The sequence below is a fragment of the Protopterus annectens genome, chromosome 16.part0 (assembly GCF_019279795.1).
Source record: "Protopterus annectens isolate FY-2018-M chromosome 16.part0, PAN1.0, whole genome shotgun sequence".
Lineage (NCBI taxonomy): Eukaryota > Metazoa > Chordata > Ceratodontiformes > Protopteridae > Protopterus > Protopterus annectens.
This window is the reverse complement of record NC_056750.1, coordinates 880,351,399-880,371,620: the sequence shown is the minus strand read 5'-3', so window position 1 is coordinate 880,371,620 and position 20,222 is coordinate 880,351,399. Positions and strand designations below refer to the sequence as shown.

The following is a 20,222-nucleotide window of genomic DNA, read 5'->3' as shown; positions in this document are numbered from 1 at the left end:
AAAAATATTGCAGCAAAATAACACTAAATACATAATTCATACCTATTTCTTCCTCAACATGTACCCACAGTACAGGGCTATAATCATTTACCTATCACAACTTGACAGTCTCAAAAATAAAAAGTTACATTTACCTTTAATACACAGCAGCTAAATGGTTCAAAGAATAGAGTTGTCTGGTAGCTGGATTCTTATACAAATATATAAATTTCCAAATAACGCCTCAAAAAAAAAATAGCCATGTAGCTAGTACTCCTGGAGCAAAGCATAGCTATTACCCCTAGCACATGTCTCAACATGGCCAGTTACCCCTTTACAAGAGATGTAATATAAAAGATTGCCATAAAGTCTCTTCCAGCTTTTCACTCTTGTGTATTCTCAACTGAGTCAAAGGTCCTGCAGGAAGTTTAAAATATGCCTAATCTCCTGCAAAGCCAAACCTGACAAATAATGTCTCCTACACCATTTTTTATAAAGTGAAATTACACTCCCTTCGTTGTGAGGTATTAAAATAATGGGAATCTATTAGACGAAGAATGAATCTCTCTTCACTGTCTTATTAATGTAAATGGGTGCATTTTCAACTCTTTTAACTGCTCCAGTGAGATAAATGGACAAGATTTTCACCTCCTTTTACACCTACTGTGGAACTATCCTTGCCACTGACAAGTTTTGTTTCGATTAATATTCAAGTGATTAATGAATTCCAACACATTGCTAAGACTGATGAAACCTAAGTTATAGTAAATCAGTTAAAAAACTCCTATCCTATGGCTTTCCTTGCCACACAGTACAACCTTTCCTGAAAAATTACGCCATTATTCTTATCGTAATTACAAATGTTACTCAAAATGGACGTAATGATGTCATTTACAAAAATTACGACTTGCTTCTAAAGACTGAATGGAAACTGACAGTAATTTCAAATGAGCACATTTCACTAGGGTCCATGCAGGTGACTGTACGTCCCTCGGTAGCAGATGGCAGGTAATAGAAATGAGAGTACAATCATTCCTCTTTCGCAGCAGACATTTTGAACTATATTTTAAGCAAAGGTTGCTAGGCATACCCAGTGCACTCAAGTGAGTACTTTCATTCTTAGCATCTCTCAGAAACGTTATGAACCAAAGAGCACAGAATATTTAAAGATGTCTAAATTAGTGTACAACTACACAGAACATGTTTAAACAGGAATTATACAATGACTGGCCATTAGTATTCAAAAACATGCATGCTGATTGGCCAGCCTAACCAGCGTGCCCATTGTAAATCCCACAATATACCAACGGAAAAAGGTCCGGTCACCCAGACTTCTTTCCGTTCGTATATTCCAAAAATGTTTTTTTCCCAAAAAAATTTTAAAAAACCTATAGTCCATACTCCGGACATACCCGAGAGGCAACATGGAGGAAATACAAAGAAAATCAGGTACGTTATTTAAAACTAAAGACACATACTTGATTTTCTTTGCATTTCCTCCATTCTCTCTCTCTCTCCTACTCCTAAAGTAGCCCAAACTTTTTTTTTAATAATAAAAAAAAAGAAAAAAAAAAACTAAAACGAAGCAACAGAAACTTTCTTTTCTCTGTCACTCCCTTTTCAAAGCATTGATGTACTGGGTATGCATGGGAATGCAAGTCCCATATGCATGTGCAGTACATCAAACCAATGCAGCAGTATACCACCAGAAATGGAAGAACAGTAATGCACCGTTATACAAAGACATTATTTAAGAAAAGTATTTTTTTCCTTAAGTAATGTCATTATATAATAGTAATAACCAACTCTGTGGTTATTTTATACTGAAATTTACCCACGGTTGGCTTTATTTAATCACTCAGACTTCACCCTTGTGATTAAACCACACCAACTGTGGGTAAATCTTCAATATACCACACCATGTCTTCGGTATTTTCATAATAATACACCTCTAAATACAACAGTTTTATAGTTATAATTTGCAACAGTTGAAAAGAATGTGCTTTTTCCAAAGTGTGACATTTTGAAGGTTGGTTATAGTTCCTGGACCGCTGTTAAACATCTTCACAGTCTCCACACAGTAGCCAAACAAGCCATGTTGTTGAATATGCAGATGACTTGACTCTTCCCTAAAGTGTCCCTACACTCACAGTGCAACAGGAAATCACCCAACTCATTCTTAGCAGTAGAATCCTGGCTATGTAATGCCATTTTATTCCTAAACCCAAATAAAACCAAACTAATGCTCTTCACAACCAAGCAGTGCACAGATCCAAAATCTGCCTTCTATATTTTCTCAGCCAACAACACCAAGACAAACTATCATTCAAACCAAACTACTGGGAGTCCAAATTGAAGACGATCTAACATTCAACCAACGCCTACTTCAAGCCCTTAAAAAAACCCATATGAAACTCCGTTCCCTATGCAGAGCTAAAAACCATCTCATGTATACTACTACTACATTCAAAGAGCAGAACAGAGAGACTCACATTTTCAATATATGCATCACCTACTCTAACAAACTTGCACAAAACTGACAGAACAAAATTAGACATCTACTACAACAAAGTGGCTAAATTTGATGTTAACACCCCATGCAAAACAAATCAGTGTTAAGTCCTGAAAGAACAAAAGTGGCTAGAACTAACCTAACAATTAGTCGCAGCCCACAAACTACTCTGTAATCCAGAAAAACGCTCTACACTGCATGACCTCCTACAATATTACACCTGTAGCACAGAATTGCGCTCTAGTAGTAAATCCTTACTATTGACTACTAAGTCTAAAAACAATGCAGGATACTCAGTAAGCTCACACCCACGTCTATAAGCCATGGAGTTTCATCCCTCTCCCACTCAAACTGATAGATAAAACAGGTACATTTAAATCCCAACTAAAGCAATACCTACATAATACGTGGCTCTATAAGTGCACTACACCTGGCTAACCAAATCGTTATAACCACTTCATCTCCAATAGTTACTTTTCCCTAACTATGTACTGTACTTCCAAAACCACTGGCTGTGTTCCTGCAGGACTCCTGACTAACCTTCTACACTCTCCCCACTCTACTATAACTATATACTATGCTAACTAGCTACTAGCTGTGTTCCTGCAGGACTCCTGACTAACCTTCTACACTCTCCCCACCCTACTATAACTATATAATATGCTTACTAGCTATACACACTATTTCCCTTTCTTGCCCCATTTCTCTACTTTTATGCTCTGCCTCACTCCTCCTTTTCTCTCCCCTGCACTCTTTTCCTTCTTCCTACCTCATCTCCTTACTAGACTACTGTTTCTCACTCTTTCCCTCTCTTGTATTACTACATTAATCCCTATAAATCTCCTGCTTTACCTCTTTCTCTTTGACTGATTATTGATAACTAATTGCTAATCTTTAGATGATTTAATGTTATGCTACTACTGACCTAGTATAAAAACTGTAAGTGCCTTAGGTATTTGTTGTTCCTATTACCTAATGTATATTCGTATTTACTTAAAATGCTTTTTATATGTCTCTTAATGTTGATTAATGTGTGGAGCTTTTCTCCCCGGGCCTCTACTGAAAATGGACATGTATCCAGCTAGACTAGCCCGGTTAACAAATGTAAAATAAATAAATAAATAAAATAAATAAATGTAAATGACCCTCATCTTTTTTCTCCTCCCTTTTCCCCTAACATCACTCTAACCTTAATTTTGCTGTAATATCACTCTGCCTACATGTTCTCTCTTTCCTAAATTTGCATAATTCTACAAGTGTAAATGCCCTGATATTTAATAATGATGTGAACAGCAATGAATTCAGTGCTATAATTGTACTTACAAAAACATATTTTGGAAGGTTTCTTCCCAGGCCTCCAGTGAAAATGGGCTATGCACTCAGTTAGACATTCCCACTCATCAAAGACAAGCAAGCAGGCAAACAATCAAATGTATTTTTGACATGACACAAGACTGCGTGAGCTTGGGAACTGATTAAATGGTGTTAGAGGTAGAGGGAATCAAAGACACTCCCGCACGAGGGTGTGTGGGTGTAGGGGGGGTTTGTCTCTTCATGAAAATAAATAAATAAATAAAAGTTCATATGTAGAAAATGAGCCCTAAGATTGCATTAAAGATAATTCTCCACGGCTCCTTGGCAAAACATGACTAAATTTAGGCAGGGTTGGTGTTAGCATTCTGGGGGATTTAAGAAAATGCCAAGTTAGGAGGCCTCTGGGCACTTCCAGTCTAAGCATCACTCTGCCACTGCTCCTAAGCAACCATTTGGTTCACGCTGAAGAGTTTTAAGAGTAGGACGCACAGACTAACCTGTATCTACAATGCTCTTACATTATGCCAGGTCTGTGTGCCACACTTTGTTATCCCCATCTTACAAAGGCACATTCACAATGACTGGTGTTTACTTCCAGCAATGACACATTACAACACCTGTATGTACAGGGTTGGACTTGGGTGAAGCGGTGACACACACACATACACACACACACACACACACACACACACACACGCGCACACACACACACACACACACACACACACACACACACACACACACACACACACACACACACACACACACACACACACACACACACACACACACACACACACACACACACACACACACACACACACACGCACACCATGCACATTACTTCTTTCTTCTTTTTCTCACCTTTTACCTTACTCTTTTAACATTCTGAAGAAGCCATGACTTTCCATTTGCTCTGAAGTGTATTTTTTGTATGCAAACTTTTCCTCCAATGATGGTTTGAACAGAAATTATGGCTAAGGAATGAAATTTAGTGTTGCTTTTCAACTTATTTTTTCCTTGCATCTTTTCAACGCACCTTACCTGGTCAAGACAGGACAGTAATAACCATCATAAAATAACTCAATTAAGTCATGCCCCCTCCCCCATAGATATAGGGTTATAGATGCTCTAAGATGTCCAAGGCTTAATGCTCAAAGATGGAGAAATAGTAGCTCACAATAAACTAACAAGTCAATTGTTTATGAGGACACACAAAACCTGTCTGTGAATGCTGCCTCCCTATCCCCCTCAAAAATAAAACCACTCCCTGTGCACCCCTCTTGTGTTAGACTGGGGTGAAAGCAGGAGGTTCAAACTGCCCCAGTTAATAGGATGCTAGGAGATTACTAGGCGACCCCATGTCATTTTTAAGCCTAGCCATTTCAACCCAATGTTATACCAGAGAGGCGCTAGTCAACACCAAAAAGTTTATTTAGTGATGACTGCCCATGTCCAGGAGGGTTGTGGTTGCTATACCTGGTATGAATTTATGGTGCCCCATCCACTCATCCAGGTTCCTCTTGAACAGTGTCATAGAGGTGCTCTGTTTCACATGAATTGGTAGCCTGTTCCAAAGATGATGCAGTTACTTGGAGATAAATCTGTCCCTCCAGCATGTCCTATTTAAGTCACAGGCCATATTTAAGTCCCTGGAATGGGTAGCCCCAGACCCATTTCACTTATGGATATGCAGTAAGTTCATTAGGTTTGGTTCTTGGGTTGCTCTGTAGGCCAAGCATGTCTCCCCTAAGAAGTCTGTATGATACAGAGCATATGCAGAGGCCCTTAACATTAACCTGCCCAAGCAACAAGGACCTCCGAAGCTGAAATGCAAACAAACACCAGTCACAACCAAAGTGACACATAGCTCACAACACCAGTCTGCCACCCAGCAACAGCCCCTAAGACAAGACAACATGCCCAACACTTTAGTCACAGGTTACTCTATAGTCAGGGACACTGATGTCCCGCTCACCAGGCTGAGCAAGGAGAAAATTACAGTCAGCTGCATGTTGGGTGCCAGGATCCGCCACATAACACATGCACACCAGTCACTCCACAACAAGTACAAACATGACTCTGTCATTGTCCATGTTGGAGTGAATGACTTGAGACGTACCTCCCTGGACTACATTAAAAGAGACATGGAAGAGCTTTCAGATCATGTGGCCCAGGTATGTATGACCCTAGCCCTGAGTAGCATCCTGCCTTCGCCCAGAATGATACCACAGTATAGGGACAAAATGACTGACTTCAACAATTGGCTTAGCTTCTGATGACATTCAAAGGGGATCCAGTATCTGTCTGCCTGGGACGACATGATCGACAAACCACAATGCTTTGCCAGAGATGGTCTGCACCTGTCACCCCTGGGATTCAGGTTACTGGCTAAAGCTCTTGCCTCCCCTATAGTGCCTTTTTTAGGCAAGGTTCAAAGGACAAAACCACCACCGTAACACAAGCATGCAAAATCTGAAGGTAATGCTACTCAGTGCTAGAAGTCTAAACCTCAAAATGCACTCTCTCGAGGCACTCCTAAAAAATGCAGAACATCGATAACTGTGCAGTAACTGAGACCTGGTTCAGGACTCTATAGAGAGCACCACTGCAATACCAGGCTACAACTCTTACCACACTTTTCGACAACCAAACTAAGACCAAAACACTAAAGGTGGAGGAATGTCCATATTCACCAAGGATATTCACACCTCCAGGCTAGTTGTCCAACACAATGCATCTGAAATTCTCCAGGTGCAACTAACACTAGGTAAGACTGCAGTCCAAATTGTAGCATGCTATATCCCCGACCATGCCCCAAGATTCTCACTACACCTTTCTAAATATACTGGAAAATATTAAGATACAATCAAACACCGTAATACTGGGTGATTTCAACTAACCTGCCATTAACTGGGAAAACTACTCGGGTACCAACACCTTTTCCCAACGGTTCTTGGAATTCATAAATTCCAATGCCCTGGATCAGCTAATCCATTGTCCCACCAGGGGCTCCAATATCCTACACCTGGTCATTACCGACATGGGGGATAGATGCTCCAAACCAGTGGTCACCCCCTCATTGGTCAGGTCTGACCATAATCAAATCACCCTTGACATCCACATCCCACTCCCACCCCCCAGTAAGGAAACCTCTGTAAGAAACTTCTCCAAAGCCAACTTCATGCTACTTAAGTCAGAAGTGACAAACTTCATGGCACCCATGCAGATGGGAGCTGAAAGTTCGACTGCTGAATCCTACACTAAGGCACTGTACTAGCACATCCACTTGTGCATGAATCATGCCATCCCAAATAGAACCAAGATGCTCTCCTCCAAAAAAGCAAGCCAATCTGGTCATCCCCTGCCATAAACAAACTATACAACAGAAGGAAGAAACTGTTGCAGAAAAGAGGAAAATCCCAGGATGCAAAAAACTCCCTTACCAGCTCCAGTAAAAAGCTGAGATCCCTCATAAAATCCTCCAAAGCTAGTTACGAAAATAAAATTGCCAAAGATTCTAAAGACAACCACAAGGCATTCTATAGTTATGCCAAGAATCTAAATGGCAATGCTCAGATCTGCTCTGAGCTACAACAGAATGGCATTCAATACACTGATCCCAAGGATATTGCCAATATCCTGGCAGATTGATTTAGTGCCAACTTCACCCCCCTCTCACTCCCTAAAGGGCCTATCTCAGTACCAAAAGATTGTCATATTCTGGTAATCGTGGCCACACAAGTAGAAACTGCACTCTCCAAAGCTAAGAATACAGCATCCATGGGACCAGATGACATCCCAGGCTGTGTACTATATGAAGGCTTCGTATCCACTGAGTGGTGCACAGCTACAGTTATCCTGCTCCAAGGGGGGATCCACCTTGGATTCCGGAAACTACTGTTCCATTAGTCTGATGAGCCTGATCTGCAAGGGCATGGAACGCATTATCATGGAACTTATAAACAAAGACATTGGCAACCTTCAAACACTGGACCCCACCCAGTTTGGGTTTGTGAAGGACCAATCTTGTCTCCTGAACCTGACTGACTTCTTTGAATCAGTCTCCAGAGTTGTGGATGAAGGTAAGGCGGTCCACACAGCCTATCTGGACCTCTCCAAGGCCTTCTACACCCTCCCCCACTCTGGAATCGTAGATAAACTTACTAAGTTGGGCATAAATCCCTATGTCACTCAATGGGTTGCCAACTGGCTTACTGACAGAACCCAGACTGTAAAAGTAGCCTACTCCAAATCCGGCTCCAAACAAGTGACAAGTGGAGTACCTCAGGGTTCAGTCCTGGGGCTGCTCTTGTTTGGCATCTACTTTTCTGAAGTACAGGCCAACACTAAGGGACTCTGGCTAACAAAGTTTGCAGATGACTGCAAACTAGGAGCCATTATTGAATCCCCAAATGATGTGGATATTCTACAAAAGGACCTTACAGAAACAGATGCTTGGTGCCAGAGCCATGGGCTCAAGCTTAATGCCAAGAAATGTATAGTTATCCCCTTTAGGAAAAATCATATACCCATGAATTACCACATAGGTGGGAGTATACTAAACACCGAAAGTGTGATGAGAGACTTAGGGACACAAGTGGACAGTGGTCTCACCTTCAATAACCACATCGCCACAACAGTCAAGAAATCCTTCTATGTGGCACACCTCATCACTAAAGGCTTTTCATCCAGAAAAAAGGAGGTCATTGTCCCACTGTACTCCTCCCTCATGAGACCCATTATAAAGTACAATGCCCCGTTTGGTATGTACCTCACAAGATATCTGCAACAGCTGGAAAGACCGCAGAAATACCTCGCTAAAACAATCACAGGCCTAAAACAGATGCCCTATGCTGACCGTCTAAAAAACTCCAGCTATACTCTGTGGCATATCGTCTACTCAGAGGCAGTCTCTGCTAAACATACAAGGCCATGTCAAACCCTGAGCTGTCGGACATGCTCCACTTAAAGAAATCCCAATCTCTCAGAGCCACACGCTCCAGGAATCTAAACCTTGTCATCACAATGAACAAAACATGCTGGAGGGATAGGTTCCTGACCCAGAGACTCCCCATACAGTGGAATAGACTGCCCATACATGTCAAGTAGAGCATCTCCTAGACCCTCTTCAAAAGGAACCTTGACAATTGTATGGGAGATAGGAAATTCACCCTGGGGATCACGTCAGTTGCCCTGCTAGACAGGGGTCCAAGGAAGTAAATATTGTGGGATGAAATATCTGGGGAATTGTTTGGCTAGGCTTACACAGGCCCTAGGGCCAATAACCTAGTACCAACCTATGAACATATAGTGACAGGGATTTTAGTCGGTCTGTGTAAGGCACATGCTGGAGGCCCTTGATCTTCCTTGTTAGAAACCACTGAGGTCTCTCTAATTGCTGTAGGTGCTTAGTACGGCACATACCGAATGGGGTGTTATACTCAATTATGGGATGGATTAGTGCCGGGTATAGGGAGAGTATACCTTCTTTTGCTATCAAGGTGATACCTTTACTAATCAAGTTAGCTACATGGAAAGGTTTCCAAACAACAGTTGACATGTGGTAGTCAAAGTTAAGGTCGTGGTCAACCTGTGATTCCCAGGTCCCTTACCACTTTATGGGCACTTAGGGTATTGTTATTGATTTGACAGTGTGAAGGGCCACTGTTTATGCTGAAGTTAATGATGATGTATAGCTTTGCATTCAGCTCGAGACAGTGACTAATACCCCAGTCATTGGTCTGTGTGAGACCATCCTGCAGTATGCTGACATCATTTGGGGATTCAATGATTGCACCTAGTTTCTAGTCATCTGCAAACATGGTCAGCCACAACCCTTTAGTTTTGACCTGAACTTCTGAGAAGTATAATCCAAACAGTAGGGGGCCCAGCACTGACCCTGGGAAACGTGCTGGTAACAGGTCTGCTGGTTGATGTGGAGGCACTGATTTTGATAGTGTGTGCTCGGTTTGTGAGCCAGTTGGGAACCCATCTTACAACAAAGGTGTTTACATTCAGTTTGCTAAGTTTATTGGTAATGCCTGAATGTTGGACTGTGTTGAAAGCCTTTGTCAGGTTGAGGTTTGCTGTGTGCACAGATTTGCCCTCACCAATGGCCTTGGTCATACTTTCAAAAAAATCTACCAGATCTAACAGGCAGGATCTGCCCTTCATGAAGCTGAATTGGGTAGGATCCAGGGTTTGGAGGTCACCTATGTCTTTATTTATGAGGTCCATGATGATACATTCTATGGCTTTACAGATGATGCTGGACAGGCTTATGGATCTGTAATTCCCTAGGTCTGTTGCTAGGCCACCTTTGTGGAGGGGAATAACTGTAGCTGCTCTCCAGTCCACAGGAACAAACCCTGCAGTTAGGCTACGATTGAAAAGGGTACTTAGTGATGATGCTAGTTCTTGTTTCAGCCTGTTTAGAAGACAGCCTGGGATGTATTTCAAGTGATTGCTGTCATACATGTACACAGAGTGCTTCCTCACTCCTCACCCATACCCCTAAGGCAGTCATCTGTGTACCTGTCTGATGTGTGATTGTGTGAAAAGTGAAAAAATAATGATCACGGTAATGTATTCCACTTTGTTTCTCCTAAACAGTGCATTGCACCTACACAAGCTATAGTAACCTTCTTTGTACACCTCTAAGGTTTGTGAGAAAAGTAAAAGAAACAATCACCACACAGTCCCAACACAAGCTATAATGAACTGCTGTGCACACCTCTAAGGTTTGATTGTGATGAAAATTAAAGTAGCAATGACCATACCATCCCAAGCTCACCACACAATCTACATCAATCGTTTGTATACATCTCTGAACAGGACTGGTTTTAGAAAGGGTAGAGTTGAGGGCAGAGGCCACCATTAGGTCCATGTCAAAATCCCTTTATACAATCTGCTATTTGGGGACCACCAAACCTACAGAAACTCTTAAGTGTATGAATGTTCTGTAATGTGTTTTGTGGTTTACTGCCATGTTACTGAAGACTAGATATTACCAACCAGAATCCTACGGCAAACATATTGAAAGACTAACCTGCTAAAACCTTCACAGTTGAAAAGCATTGGAGACTTAAATCTCATACGTCTGCAGATCCAGGAAGGTGTGCTAACATGGGTCCTGTAAAAGGAGCAAATGTGGGACTTCAGTATTGTGGTTTTCAAAATTGTAGTCATGGGTATATCAGTCTCTGGATTCTAGTTGGTAATGTTCTGGTCTTTACTAACATGATAGTAAACCACATTTTATGCCTTACGTTTAAAATATAATTACTTGTTAACAGTGTTTTATTTATTTATTTATATTTGCTACTACCCAGAAGAGTTATACATGTGCCTGATATTAATGCGTTCACAGATACAAATCATCAATTAATCAGTGACATTTTTACACAAATACACACTGCATGTTCACCTTCAGGAAAACTGGAGTACTACCATTTCACCTGCTGCGTGTTTCTAAGGGTTTATCAGAGTATGTGAGTAAGTGCACCCACAGGCAGAGAGGGCATGTGGACTCCACACAGGAAAAAATCATAGTTAAAACTTAGCAAGAGAAAAGCACTGTGAGAAGGCCATGCTACCAACTGCACCATAGTGACAATGAACAATCCCTTTCACCCATGCACTCTTCGGCCACACCACCTATCTTATGTGCAATCTGTGTTTATGATGGTAAGTGAAATAAACTGCCATCTTGTTACTCTTACACTACAACACAGTGATATACACAGGCATAAGCACTGCTTAGTAATATTAGTTTTACACTGATGCTGCTTAGTAATACTAGTTATACACTGATGTAAGCAAATAACAATACTTTGTGCAGTACTAGTACTGTCACACCAGATCAGTGACTACTGCTTAGCAGTTGTCAAACAGCAGGGGAAGTCACTTTTATTTACTTTATTGAGAAGTAATTCATACCTATCACAGTCCCTGATTTTCCCTCATAATTTTGTTCTGTATCTTGTAAAAAGTTTGAATTTCTGGTTCATAAATTAGTACTAGGCTAACTGCCCTTGTGAGCTATTTTAAGCCTATCCAATTATCCCGTGTGAGACTCAAACCCTGTACTTTGTGTTTGTAAGGCAAACACCTTAACCATTAGGCCAACCTCCTATTCAGGACAGTCAATAAATCCAGACAACAGAGTTTCAAACTTCTCACTGTCCAAAAATGCATGTTGATACAAAACATGTTGTTCTGTTAACTTTTTAGATTAATTAGAGTAATATTTAAAAAAATGCTCCTGATTTTGAACCCTTACTTATTTTTCAATTTGTCCAGACTTCTTGAGCAAAGTTGCGTTATAGTATCTGTTTTTCTTGACAGGATTTATGAAAATACCTGAAAAAGAAAACCATCCCTGAAGATTGGGATCATCAGATTTTATTAAAATCCAAGGTAAGTACTGAGAATTGTCACTCTGGGGCTTAAAAGCCAAGTACTCCAGATTGTGCAGAACAGTGCAGGATTTCTTATAACCAAGAGTCACTTTTCTGCTGTTCAGCATAGAACAGTGGTGGCTCCACTTTGCATTTTTTATTGGCGCATATACTGCAAATAGAGCCATTTGACATTGTGGTATATGAGCCAATCATATAATGTCTCTTAGCACAAAGCTAGCCAATTAGGAAACAAAGACTCCATCCAATCACATGGTTCTACAGTTTTTGCACCTCTGCAATACTTTTAAAAAGGGTATTGCAGGGAACTTAGATTTACTTTTGGAAATAGGCATGAATGGGAAAAGTTCGTTGATCTGATTGTGGGCCATGCACTCAGATCCCTCAACAATAGGTACAAATATGACTCTATCATTGTACATGTGGGTGTGAATAACCTGAGATGTACCTCCCTGGACTACATGAAAATAGACATGGAGGAGCTCTCGGATTATGTATGCCCAGGTGGGTATGACCCAAGCCCTGAGCAGCATCCTACCATCACCCAGAATGATACCACATTACGATCAGAAAATTATTGATTTCAACAATTGGATACGTTTCTGGTGTCATTCTAAGGGGATCTAGTATATATCTGCCTGGGATGACATGAGTGACAGACCTCAATGCATTGCCAGAGATGGCCTGCATCTTTCACCACTGGGCTTCCGGATACTGGCCAAGGCTCTTGCCACCCCTATAGTGCCTTTTTAGGCGGTGTTCCAAAGACCAAATTACCACCATAACAGCTACAAACAAATGCAATATGAGGGTCATGCTGTTCAACGCTAGAAGTCTAAATCTCAAAATGCACTCGCTCAAAGCACTCCTTAAAATGAAGGACATCGACATTTCTGCTGTAACAGAGACCTGGTTCAAGGCAGCAGAAAACACCCCTGCACTACCAGGCTATAACTCATTCCACACCTTTCGGCCCCAGAACTTAGACCAAAGCTCCAAAGGTGGTGGTCTTTCCATATTCATAAAGGATATGCACACCTCCAGAATGGTAGCCCAACATAACGCATCTGAGATATTTCAGGTGCAGCTAACATTGGGTAAGACACCAATTCAGGTCATAGCCTGCTATAGGTCCCCAACCATGCCCCAAGACTCACACTCCACATTCCTAAGCACCCTGGAGAATTTTAGGGTCCAACCTAACACTCTCATACTGGGCGACTTCAACTACCCCTCCATTAACTAAGAAAACTACTTGTGTACCAATACACTTGCCCAACGGCGGTTCCTGGAATTCATTAATTCCAATGCACTGGACAAGCTCATTATTACCCCCACTAGAGGTAGCAACATCCTTGACATGGTCATTACTAACATGGATGACCATTGCTCTATACCAATAGTCAACTCCTCCCTGGTTAGATCTGACCACAAACTAATCACTTTGGAAATCCACCCCCCCCCCCCATAAAGGTAACCAACATGAAAAACTTCTACAAATCTAGCTTTGGTCTCCTAAAAACAGAGGTGGCTAACTTCACGGCATGCATGCAAATGGAGACTAGTTGCATGACCACCGAATCATACACCAATGCACCGTACAAACACGTACACAAATGCATGGATCCCGCCATACCCAACAGAACCAAGATGCTCTCCTCCAAAAAAAGGAAGCCAATCTGGTGGTCCCCTGCCATAAACAAACTCTACAACAGAAGGAGGAAACTGATGCAGAATAATGTAAAATCCCAAGACTGGAAAAACTCCCTTATCAGCCTCAGCAAAAAGTTGAAATCCCTCATCAAATCCTCTAAAGCTAGCTATGAAAACGGAATTGCAGCAGATAGTAAAGACAACCACAAGGCCTTCTATAGTTATGTAAGGAATCTCCATGGCAATACCCAGATTTGCTATGAGCTACTGCACAATGGTACCTCCTATACCGAGCCAACAGATATTGCCAATATATTGGCCAACAGATTAAATGCCAACTTTATCCCTCCCACCCCCCGCAAAGGACCAATCACAATACCAGTAGATTGCCAGGCACCCAGTATTACTGCTCCACAGGTTAAAACAGCACTGTCCAAGGCCAAGAATACAGCTCCTATGGGACCTGACAATATCCCTGGCTGTGTTCTACATGAACTACAGAGTGAACTGGCACCTCATCTGTGTGCCCTGTTCAATCACAGCCTCACGTCAGGCTTTGTCCCTACCAAATGGTGCACTGCTACAGTCATCCCTCTCCACAAAGTAGGAGAGACTACAGACCCTGGGAACTATCACCCCATTAGCCTGACAAGTCTGATATGCAAAGCTATGGAATTCATCATCATGAAACTAATAAACAAGGATATAGGGAGTCTCCAAACTCTGGGTCCTACACAGTTTGGTTTTGTGAAGGGTAGGTCATGCCTACTCAACTTGGTCAACTTCTTTGAGTCAATCACCAGTGCTGTGGATGAAGGCAAGGTGGTTCATACAGCCTACCTTGATCTGGCCAAGGCCTTTGATACCATTCCCCACTCAGGAATCATAGAAAAACTTCACTAAGCTAGGCATCAACCCCTACATCACTAGGTGGGTTGCAAACTGGCTCACAGATAGAATCCACAGTGTGAAAGTAGCTGACTCCAAGTCAGACTGCAGACCAGTCATGAGTGGGGCCCCACAGGGTTCGGTCCTGGGTCCTGTCCTGTTTGGTATCTACTTCTCTAAAGTCCAGGCTAACACGAAGGGACTCTGGCTGACAAAGTTCTCAAACGATTGTAAGTTGGGAGCTATTATTAACTCCCCAAGTGATGTTGACATCCTACAGAAAGGCCTCACTGAGACCAACGACTAGTGTCAGAACCATGGCCTTAAGCTCAATGCCAAAAAATGTGTCATCATCCCCCTTGGGAAAAACCCAGTTCCCTTGAATTACCACATCAGTGGTAGTCCACTGAACACAGAAGGCGTTATAAGAGATCTGGGAACACAGGTTGACGGCAACCTCTCTTTTGACTACAACATTGCCACTGTGGTCAGAAAGTCCTTCTATGTGGCACATCTCATTACTAAGGGTTTTGCATCCAGGAAGAAAGAGGTCATTGTCTCCCTCTACTCTTCCCTCATTAGGCCAATGATTGACTACAATGCTCCATTTGGCATGTACCTCACTAGACACCTGCAACAACTGGAGAGGCCACAAACGTACCTCACAAAGAGGATCTTAGGTCTTAAACACTTGTCCTATATGGACAGACACAAAATACTCTGACTATTCTCTGTCTCATATCGCCTACTTGGACGCGATCTCTGCTTGACTTACAAAGCCATGTCTGACCCAGTTCTGTTAAAAATGCTACATCTAAAGAAATCCCAATCCTTCCACACCACACGCTCCAGAGACCTCAACCTCATTACCACAATCAACAGAACATGCTGGAGGGACAGGTTCATAACCCAGAGACTGCCCATGCTCTGGAATAGACTTTCCATACATATAAAGCAGAGTACCTCACTGGCTCTCTTCAAGAGATATCTTGATGAGTGGATGGGAAACAGAAAATTCACCCCGGGGATCACTCCAGTGACTCTACTTGACAGAGGCACTGGGAACTAAGGTCAGGTGGCACGATGCTACGGTAATCCTATGAGCTAGGTTTGTAAAGGCTCCAAGGTCATTAGACAAGTACACACCTATGAACCTATAAGAAGAATGACAACTGAAGTCACCAGCTGGACATTGGTCAGGACTGTGCATGCGCTGCTGTGCTGTGTTTGCATTCAGGATACTACCACCATCAGATTTGAAAACAAAAGAGTTGCAGTGTAGTCCCATATTTCAAAAAGTCTGTGATTTCTTTTGTACATGAAGTGTAATTTGGATGGTCATGGTGGTGATGCTACTGGGTTGCCTATTGCTGGGATGTGGAGCTAATCTTTGCTGGGTTATTGTGATGGTAGTGGGGTGGATGGTGAATTCAAAAGAACATAAAATTCAGGAAGATGAATGCAAAAGAAAATGTGCACTTATATGTGATCAAAAAAGTGCACTATGTGTGTGGAGGCCCAGAGTTTGAAAACTGCACAGGGCGCACTTAATATGGCATGGGATGAGGTAGAGGTCACCTTGCTTTGCACCATCCATCTTGAGTTCATGAGTTTTTTTTGTTTTTTTTTTTACAGTGTTCAGGTTTTATAGACATTGAGGAACACTGACTCCTTCAGACTTGGATCATGTACTAGGTCAGCAACCTGTCATGCCTGACACTGCATCCCCAGATATCTCCAGCCTGTCTCTATGCAGGGTGAAGGTCACCTTGTTAAAGGTGACCTGGAGCTATCACTAGTAAACTCCAGACAACACTCAAGAATGTGGTGAAGTCTCTTTCTCCTTCATCAAGAATGGTCAGGAAAGCTGGTAATGACCATAGTGGATTAGCAACTTATTTATTTTACATTTCTTGACCGGGTTAGTCCATCTGAGCTGAAATAGCCCTTTTACAGCAGAGGCCTGTCGAGAAAAGCTCCAATACATTAAACAGTACAGTAGAGTTAAAACCAATATTACGTATAAGTAGCAGAAGCAATACTTCAGTAAGATTATCCAAAAAAATGTATACACTTAAAAAAAATCTTTACAAGTCTTAGTTTAAATGATGACAATGAAAGTACAGACCTGTTCTTATACTTTTGTAGAGATAATTCGGCCTATGTTACTGTAAGGTGTAGACAACAGAAGATCTTTCAGAGAGAATGGGATGAGCTAGAAGCATAACTTTGAAGCTTAAAAAATGTTTGAGGATGGTGTGATAAGGAGGGGTACAGGATGTTAATGTTAAAAGAGCTGAAGAACAGAAAAAAAGTTTATGGTCTGATAATGGGTAGTTTGGTGTTTGGGAGGCAGTTTATGGAGGGTGTGTGCTTAGGCAAAATTACAGAGTTGTCAGGTGTTCTTTAGCAGCTTCTTTGAATTGTTTAGGATGAGAGTAATCTAGCTAGAATGGGAAGTTTGCTCCATGCTACGGCTGGATGATAGCTACAGAGGTTACATCCAATGTTAGTTTTAGGTTTATAGACAAGTAGTAAATCTTGGTCTGAGCTATGGATTGACCTAGTTGGAGAGTAGTGGGTTATGTAGGAATATACGTTTGGGCAATAGAGCGGTTTATGAGGGATAGAGTGTATAATCTGAAGCTGTGAGAGGAGAAGGAGGTTTGGTAGCTCCAGCCAATTTAATAGTTTGAGATGCAGTGATGGGTTTTGCAAGTATGTTGTGCAGCAAATCTGGCTACCTGGTTTTAGGTTGATTCAAGTTTAGCTAGGAGCGTGGTAATAAGTTTTGTAAATATTTGGGATCCATATAGTAGACTGGGTAGGAGAGAGGTATGAGAGGGAGTTACTTTTGCTTTAGAGATGAGGTACTTCTTGTTTCGGTATAGAAGGCCTAGTTTCTGATGCAGTTGTTGATATGCATATTGAATTTATGTTGATTATCTAAAGTGACACTTAAGAGTTTGGTACTGGGTTCAGCTTCTATTGGAGTCTTATTAAGATACACTATAGAGAAGGTAGATTTAAGATGGCTTAGATTTTTTGGGAGAAAGAGCAAGAGTTTAGTTTTTTAGGGTTCAAAATAAGGTGGTTATTGGAGAGCCATGTTTCCACCGATGTGAAGGCAGCCTGAGTAGCTGAGATGAGATTAGAGAGAGAGTCTGAGACAATGATCACTGTAGACTCATCTGAGTATTGAACAACTGACTGTGGGCAAGAAGTAAAAAGTAAGCTGGTAAAAATATTAAACAGTAGTGGGCCCACTATAGACCCTTGGGGAAAGCCCATTTTTACAGTGAGGGAAGGGGAGAGTGCAGAGGGCCATTTCACTGATTGAATTCAATCAGTGTGATAGCTAGAAAACAAAGAGACAGTAGAAGGAGACTTTAGATTAGTGAGTTTAGTCAGGAGTAGTGGATGTGAAACTGTGTTGAAGGATTTTGAGAGGTCTAGAAATAAGCAGGAGACAAGTTTGTTGTTATCACGAGCCTGGGAAATAGTGCTGGTAAAAGAGATAAACACTGTGGTTGTACTATGTTTAGGGTGGAAACCTTGTTGAGTGGGGAGGTTTTCCTGTAATAGGTATTGCAGAGTTTGCTTGTGTATGCATTTGTCAAGTAGTTTAGAGAGAGGTGACAGAATGGCTATAGGTCTAAAGTTACAGATTTATTGGGAGTTACCTCCCTTATGAATAGGCAGAGTGCAAAATTCTTTCCAGATAGATGGAACGCTTGGTTACTCCGCAGTACACACTGGACCATCTCCTTGTGCCTGATCAACTGAAGTGATCTCTTGTCTCCAGCTAAGAGATCACCATAGGACTTTGATTTCCATTTTCAAGTAATTGCGTTTTTGAAAGCCACCAGAATTAAACTTAACAAGGCCTTACTATATCTAGGCAATTCAGATCCTGTGTCCCATCTCAAAAAATCATTTTTTACACTCATTTTGTTTGCCAGTATCCCTGACAGAGTTTCTGTAAGCAACTGTTAAAGGCCGACAAGTCATTATACTCGGAGAACATATGTTCCCACATACAGTCTCTTCACCATTACACCTCCAACATTTGCCATTTACCTAAGGAAAACAATGGGATCTGCTTGGGATATAAAAGTACCTATGCAGAAACTTCCAGGCAAAAGTCTTAAATCTTCTACATATTGCATATTTGGGACTCATACATATGTCTTCCCATTATTTCTTTGGAAACAGGGCTTAGATAAGCAATTCACAATCTTTTCTGATCTCCTCTGATTCCTATAGTTATTGTGCAATATTTTATATGCCATACTAATTATCCTTTGTTAACAGCAGCTTCTGTTCAAGATTCAACTAAAAACTCAATCAGTGCAGGTCTTTCATTTAGGATTCCCCTATATATTTCTCTTTGCCTGTACTCTGCCTTCCTTATTAGGGATTGATACTGATCACTAGTCTGCAGTCCGGATGTCTTCTTGGCCTCTTCCCATTCTATTACCTTTCTATCTGTAATTATTTGCTCCCAGTACCTTAGTTCCTTTGTCATCTTCCTTCAGTAAACTCCAGTCCCTCTTGCTTATTCTCTGTATCCCTACTTACAATCACCCCCATTGGCAGAATCTCCTTTCTCCATTCTCATGTTGTCTCTGTATCCCTACTTACAATCACCCCCATTGGCAGAATCTCCTTTCTCCATTCTCATGTTGTCTCTGTATCCCTACTTACAATCATCCCCACTGGCAGAATCTCCTTTCTCCATTCTCATGTTGTCTCTGTATCCCTACATACAATCATCCCCACTGGCAGAATCTCCTTTCTCCATTCTCATGTTGTCTCTGTATCCCTACTTACAATCATCCCTATTGGCAGAATCTCCTTTCTCCATCCTCATGTTGTCTTAGGTCTTAGTATGCTTTCTGTCACTTTATGAATATAATATTCAGCATTATTTTATTTTCTTTAAGGATCTGCATTCAAAATACAACTTTTTCCTTATTTCTTGAATTACTCCCCTGTTTCATCATCATCCCTTTTCATTTGACTTGTAGCTTTCTGCTTGAGTCATGGATAAGAGCCTTAAATGTGTAGCTCTAAATTATCCCTTCAAATCAGGTAGTCTTAAAGTTCCTTATTTTCTGTTGGAAATCTCACCTTAACCCACTTGACTCTTGCCCTCTTCCTGTCTCAGATAAAATCTTTCAACTCTTTCCTTCAACCAGTTACTGTCCACAACTTTTCCTCTGGTTGATGAAAAATATGCCTGACCTGTGTATATAACTAAAAGGACTAAAAACATTTAGGCAAGAACTTCCAGTTTCTCAGTTTTTGTATTGTTGTTTGTTTAGTCTCTCCCCACATATCCTTAGTTGCCATAACAGAACCCTTTTTAACTCATACTCCTAAATACTCCTAAATACTTCATTTTATAACGTTCCTAAACATATAGGTATTGCTAAAACAGTTCATCTGTA

The 20,222-nt window shown here is 41.4% G+C and overlaps 1 protein-coding gene across 1 annotated transcript in view; it reads right to left on the bottom strand.

The window, feature by feature from the left end:
- LOC122790679 overlaps positions 1 to 20,222 on the bottom strand; it is an 800,254-nt gene that overhangs the window by 631,417 nt on the left and 148,615 nt on the right. The window lies entirely within an intron of this gene.